The 6,130-nt window shown below is 42.1% G+C and overlaps 1 long non-coding RNA gene across 1 annotated transcript; it reads left to right on the forward strand.

Annotated features, from left to right (window-relative positions):
* The first annotated feature begins 1,169 nt into the window (after positions 1-1,169).
* Positions 1,170-3,284, forward strand: LOC144581384 (uncharacterized). Its single transcript, XR_013532056.1, has 2 exons — positions 1,170-1,605; positions 2,233-3,284. It is a non-coding gene; the product is annotated as an uncharacterized LOC144581384 (long non-coding RNA).
* Positions 3,285-6,130: the final 2,846 nt, after the last annotated feature.

A 6,130-nucleotide genomic window follows, 5' to 3' on the forward strand; every position in this document is an offset into this window, starting at 1 on the left:
GAGTTCAAGACCAGCCTGGCCAGCATGGTAAAACCCTGTCTCTACTAAAAATACAAAAATTAGCCAGGCATGGTGGCATGCGCCTGTAGTCCCAGCTACTTTGGAGGCTGAGGCAAGGGATTTGCTTGAACCCAGGAGGCAGAGGTTGCCGTGAGCCGAGATCCTACCATTGCACTCCAGCCTGGGTGACAGGGCAAGACTCCATGTCACAAAACAAAACAAAACGAAAGAAAAAAAAAGAAAAGCAGGGCCGGGCACAGTGGCTCACGCCTATAATCCCAGCACTTTGGGAGGCCGAGGCGGGTGGATCACGAGGTCAAGAGATCAAGACCCTCCTGGTCAACAAGGTGAAACCCCGTCTCTACTAAAACTACAAAAATTAGCTGGGTATGGTGGTGCGCACCTGTAGTCCCAGCTACTCGGGAGGCTGAGGCAGGAGAATTGCTTGAACCCAGGAGGTGGAGGTTGCGGTGAGCCGAGATCATGCTATTGCACTCCAGCCTGGGTAACAGTGAATCTCGGTCTCAAAAAAAAAAAAAAAAAAGAAAGAAAGAAAAAAAAGCAGTATGAGCTCAAACAGTATCCACCAGTGACACTTTTAAAAGTTCATGGCTCAAATCTTCCTCACCTGTTGCCTCTCTCATCCCCAGTATTCTTCATTCCTCAGAATGAGCCTCCCTGGGACCTCTGAGGCTCCCTCACAACCGGGCTCAGTTATCTCCCCTGGCTGGAAGAACACAGAAACTGTGTCGCACTCTGCTTGGTGCCTCCCTCCAGGGCCCATATTTGTTACCTGTCCCAGCCCCGGTGATGTCATCATTCATGGCCTGGTGGGGTGGCATCTGCCAGACCCATCCACCTTCAATTTACAAGGGGGACTTTACTCTGAATAGAATTTTGTGGGGAGATAGTGTAACACAATGTGTATTAGCTCTTTCTTATCTAACTAGCTGGTCAGTTCCTATCTGTGTCTATTCATCTATCTACCATCTATCTATCTATCTATCTTCATATAAAAAAAAATTCCTCAATCAGTACATTATTCAATGAGCTGCATTTTGTTACAATCATTTATTTTCATGCTTCTTAGCCAGATTTGGGAGGTGGAGACTTCTAAAGCTCTCTCTCTCTCTCTCTCTCTCTCTCTCTCTCTCTCTCTCTCTTTTAAGATGGAGTTTCACTCTTGTTGCCCAGGTTGGAGTGCAATGATGTGATCCTGCCTCACTATAACCTCTGCCTACTGGGTTCAAGCAATTCTCCTGCCTCAGCCTCCTGAGTAGCTGGGATTACAGGTGTGCGCCACCATGCCCAGCTAATTTTTGTATTTTTAGTAGAGACAGGGTTTCACCAAGTTAGTCAGGCTGGTCTTGAACTCCTAACATCAGGTGATCCACCCACCTCAACCTCCCAAAGTGCTGGGATTACAGGTGTGAGCCATCATGCTCGGCCAGCTCTCATATTTTTACGCAAGGCATTCTAGGCTCCTCCTTCACCATTCCAGGTGCGATGTTGTTATCAGCAACTTCATCGAGATATGTGATTCCTTCTCCCAGAGTGTGCTATGAAGAATTTGAGATCCAGTATTACCTGTGGTCATTTCATCTGGTGAGTCACTGGGCCCTCTCAGTAGACATAACCAGTAAATTTATATATTTCTTATATACAGACATCTATACTTTATGTTTCTGTATTTCATTGTGAGTGTCTGTGTGTGTGCATGTGTGTGTGTGTATAACAATAAGGTCTTCACAATGTCTCTAATTCTAATCCACCCCCTGGAATTCTTTATAGAGTGTTCCTTTCCCATGTTTTAACAGTGAGAAACTGGCTGTCATTCACCTCACTATATTTAACTACATGTAGTTTATGTGCTCATAAAAACCAATTTCATATCCATCCTGTCTGTGTTGTCTGTCTGCATCTCATGTTCTCCCAATACCTCCACATACTCAGATGCTATCTGGCTTGCGGCCAATGTGCCTCCATGTGGCTCTCTGCCCCCCAGTCCTACTCCCTCACTATTGGAATCCTTGGGTGCTGGCGGATGCACCAGTAACACACGCCTGCTCTGTCCACCATTTCCCTAGACAAGCAAAGTCCTATGAATTGCCTAGACAAGCAAAGTCCAATGAAATGTCTCACAAATTTTGTAATTTAACAAAATAACAAAGAAGAAAATGCTGCCATTTAAGCTGAAAGGTATAGGATGACTTACGCATTTTTTTCCTACAGACTTGAGGACAATAAACCCCACCCACTGAGGGCCTCTTTTCCAAAAGAGGGAAGCTTTGGAGACAGAAGCCATGCCCACTTTCCAAATACAAGGGCTTCTCAAGACAGGTCAAGCAGACAGGATGTTGGCTTGGTTCTTAAACTGCTCAGCTGCACCACATTCTGGGGACCATGGCAAGAATCTCCCCTTGGCAGTGCATTCTTTGGGTCAACATCCCTCCTTCCCAGTGCCAGATTCAGCACCGCCTGCATGTGAAGCTACATAAGCCAGGAGCTCCAGGTCCTGCCACCTGGTGGCATCAGCGACAGAGCTGAAGTTCCTACTTTCCTCCTGCCTCTATGTGGCCTAAATTTCACCAACACTACTGAAAATGCAACTATGAAGTACTTAGTGACAGATCACAGTTTGCAGAATTTTCATAGGATTGTGTCAGGCAGGAACTCTGTGTCAGTTCTGGGATTTTCTGGAACTTAGAGTCCTGAAAATCAAGAGTTTGGGCAGCATAAGGTTCCTACAAGTTTCAAACTCCATCGATGATTCCGAAGGAAAGCTTATATCGAGTTCCTAATATCTGTAACACAAGGAAATGACTTTGAAAAAGTCTTCATGAGCACCAAAAAAATGCTGTCATCAAGAGTAATCCGCTGTGTGATAGGAACACTGGATGGATGCAGCACTGTGGAAAGCCAGAAAGACAATGAAGGGCAAATGAAGTGCCTGGCTGGTCAAACACTACCCTAGGCAGACTCCACTGTCCATAGACTCTGAAGCACTGCCAATGGCCAAGATGAGCACAGACAGAGGAAAGAGAACAAATCATTCTCATGCTTGTGGTCGCAGCACACGCCTTCCACTTTCAGAATGTGCTCATGCAGTTTTCCTTTTCTTTGTTACATACAAGTTCATCCTGGCATTTGTATGTGGTTCAGCCTCTAACATTTAGTTAACCACACAAGTAGTAAGAGCCATTCAAAATATTTATTTTATTCATACACTCAATAATATACAGTATAAGTCACAACAAACAAGTAAGCTAAAATACAATTTGAAATTTAAGTCAGAGGTCTCTCTCATTTTTTTTTCTGTGACGGAGTTCTTTCTTGTTTCCCAGCCTGGAGGGCAATGGTGCGATCTTGACTCACTGCAACATGCACCTCACAGGTTCAAGTGATTCTCCTGCCTCAGCCTCCCAAGTAGCTGAAATTACAGACGTGCACCACCATACCCGGCTAATTTTGCATTTTTAGTAGATACGGGGTGTCATCATGTTGGTCAGGCTGATCTCGAACTCTTGACCTCAAGTGATCCACTCACTTAGGCCTCCCAAAGTGCTGGAATTACAAGGCATGAGCCACTGCACTCAGCCTATCAAATGATTAAAAATCAGTTTATTACAGTATTTAATATTAAAAATGTAATATTTAAAAAAGTAGTAGAGGCCCGGCATGGTGGCCCATGCCTGTAATCCCAGCACTTTGGGAGGCTGAAGTGTGTAGATCACAAGGTCACATGTTCAAGACCAGCCTGACCAACATTGTGAAACCCCCACCTCTACTAAAAATAAAAAATTAGTTGGGTGTGGTGGCACCTGCCTGTAATCCCAGCTACTAAGGTGGCTGAGGCAGGAAAATCACTTGAAACTGGGAGGTGGAGGTTGTAGTAAGCCGAGACTGTGCCACTGTATTCCGGCCTGGTGACAGAGCGAGACTCCATCTCAAAAAAAAAAAGTAGCTAGAGACTAAAATATTACAACTTATGACAGACTAAAAAATCCATTTTATTGTCCATGACACTTTATAATAAGAAATTTCATTAACTATAAGAACACATTTTTTCTATAGATTTATATTTCCTTCCCAGATTTTCTTATATGAATTGCTATTTTGGATATTTTACAGTAGAGGTAAATGAGCCGGATGTGGTGGCTCACGCCTGTAGTCAGCACTTGGGGAGGCTGAGGTGGGCGGATCACGAGGTCAGGAGTTCAAGACCAGCCTGGCCAACATGGTGAAACGGTGTCTCTACTAAAAATACAAAAAATTAGCTAGGCATTGTGCATGCCTGTAATTCCAGCTACTTAGGATTCTGAGGCAGGAGAATTAATTGAACGCGGGAGGTGGAGGTTGCATCGTGCTGAGATTGCACCACTGCACTCCAATATGGGCGACAAAGTGAGACTCTTTCTCAGAAAAAAAATATATTAACAGTAAATAAAATAAGAATACTTAATTACAATTTGTTGGATCTACTAAAAGAAATAGAGAAGCAAGAGCGAACAAATCCCAAAGCTAGCAGAAGATAAGAAATAACCAAAATCAGAGCTGAACTGAAGGAGACAGAGACACATTACCAAAAAACATTCAAAAGATCAACGAATCCAGGATCTGTTTTTTGAAGAAAAAAAAATACATAGACTTCTAGCTAGACTAATAAAGAAAAAAGAGAAGACTCAAATATTAACACAATCAAAAACAGTAAGGAGAAAATTACCACAGACCCCACAGAAATACAGACAACAATCAGAGAATATTATAAACACTGTATGCACATAAACTAGAAAATCTAGAAGAAATGAATAAATTCCTGGAAACATACACTATCCCAAGACTGAACCGGGAAGAAATTGAATCCCTGAATGGACCAAGAACAAGTTCTGAAATTAAGGCAGTAGTAAACAGCCTTACTAACAAAAAAAAAGAAGCTCGGAATCAGATAGATTCACAGCTGAATTCTATCAGATATAGAAAGAAGAGCTGGTACCATTCCTGATGAACTATTTCAAAAAATTGAAAAGGAGAGATTCCTTCCTAACTCATCCTATGAGGCCAGCATCATCCTGATACCAAAACCTGGCAGAGACACAACAGAAAAAGAAAACTTTGGGCCAATATCCTTGATGCAAGAATCCTCAACAAAATACTAGCACATCTAATCCAGCAACACATCAAAAAGCTCACCGATCATGATCAAGCAGGCTTATTTTCTGGGATGCAAAATTGGTTCAACATCTACAAATCAATAAATGTGATTTATCACATAAACAGAACTAAAGACAAAAACCACATGATTATCTCAATAGAGGCAGAAGAGACTTTTGATAAAATTCAACATTTTTTCAAGTTAAAAGCACTCAATAAACTGATATTGAAAGAACATGCCTCAAAATAATAAGAGGCTTATATGTATGACAAACCCACAGCCAACATCATACTGAATGGGCAAATTCTGGAAGCATTCCCCTTGAAAACTGGCACATGACAAGGATGCCCTCTCTCACCACTTCTATTCAACATAGTATGGGAATTTCTGGCCAGAGCAATCAGGTAAGAGAAAGAAATAAAGGGCATCCAAATAGGAAGAGAGGAAGTCAAACTATCCCAGTTTGCAGATGACATGATTCTATATCTAGAAACCCCATCATTTCAGCCCAAAAGTTTCTTAAGCTGATGAGTAACTTCGGCAAAGTGTCAGGATACAAAATCAATGTGTAAAAATTGCTGGCATTCCTATACGCCAACAACAGTCAAAGTGAGAGCCAAATCATGAATGAACTCCCATTCACGATTGCCACAACATGATGAAAATACCTAGGAATATTGCTAACTAGGGAGGTGAAAGATCACAAGGAAAACTATAAGTCACTGCTCAAAGAAATCAGAGAAGACATAAACAAATGGAAAAACATTCCATGCTCATGAATAGGAAGAGTCAATATCATAAAAATGACCACACTCCCCAAAACAATGTATCGATTCAATGCTATTCTCATTAAACTATCATTGACATTCTTCACAGAATTAGAGAATACTACTTTAAAATTCATATGGAACCCAAAAATACCCCAAATAGCCAAGGCAGTCCCAAGCCAAACCAACAAAGCTGGAGGCATCATGTTAC

The sequence above is a fragment of the Callithrix jacchus genome, chromosome 2, assembly GCF_049354715.1.
Source record: "Callithrix jacchus isolate 240 chromosome 2, calJac240_pri, whole genome shotgun sequence".
In the NCBI taxonomy this organism is placed as follows: Eukaryota; Metazoa; Chordata; class Mammalia; order Primates; family Cebidae; genus Callithrix; species Callithrix jacchus.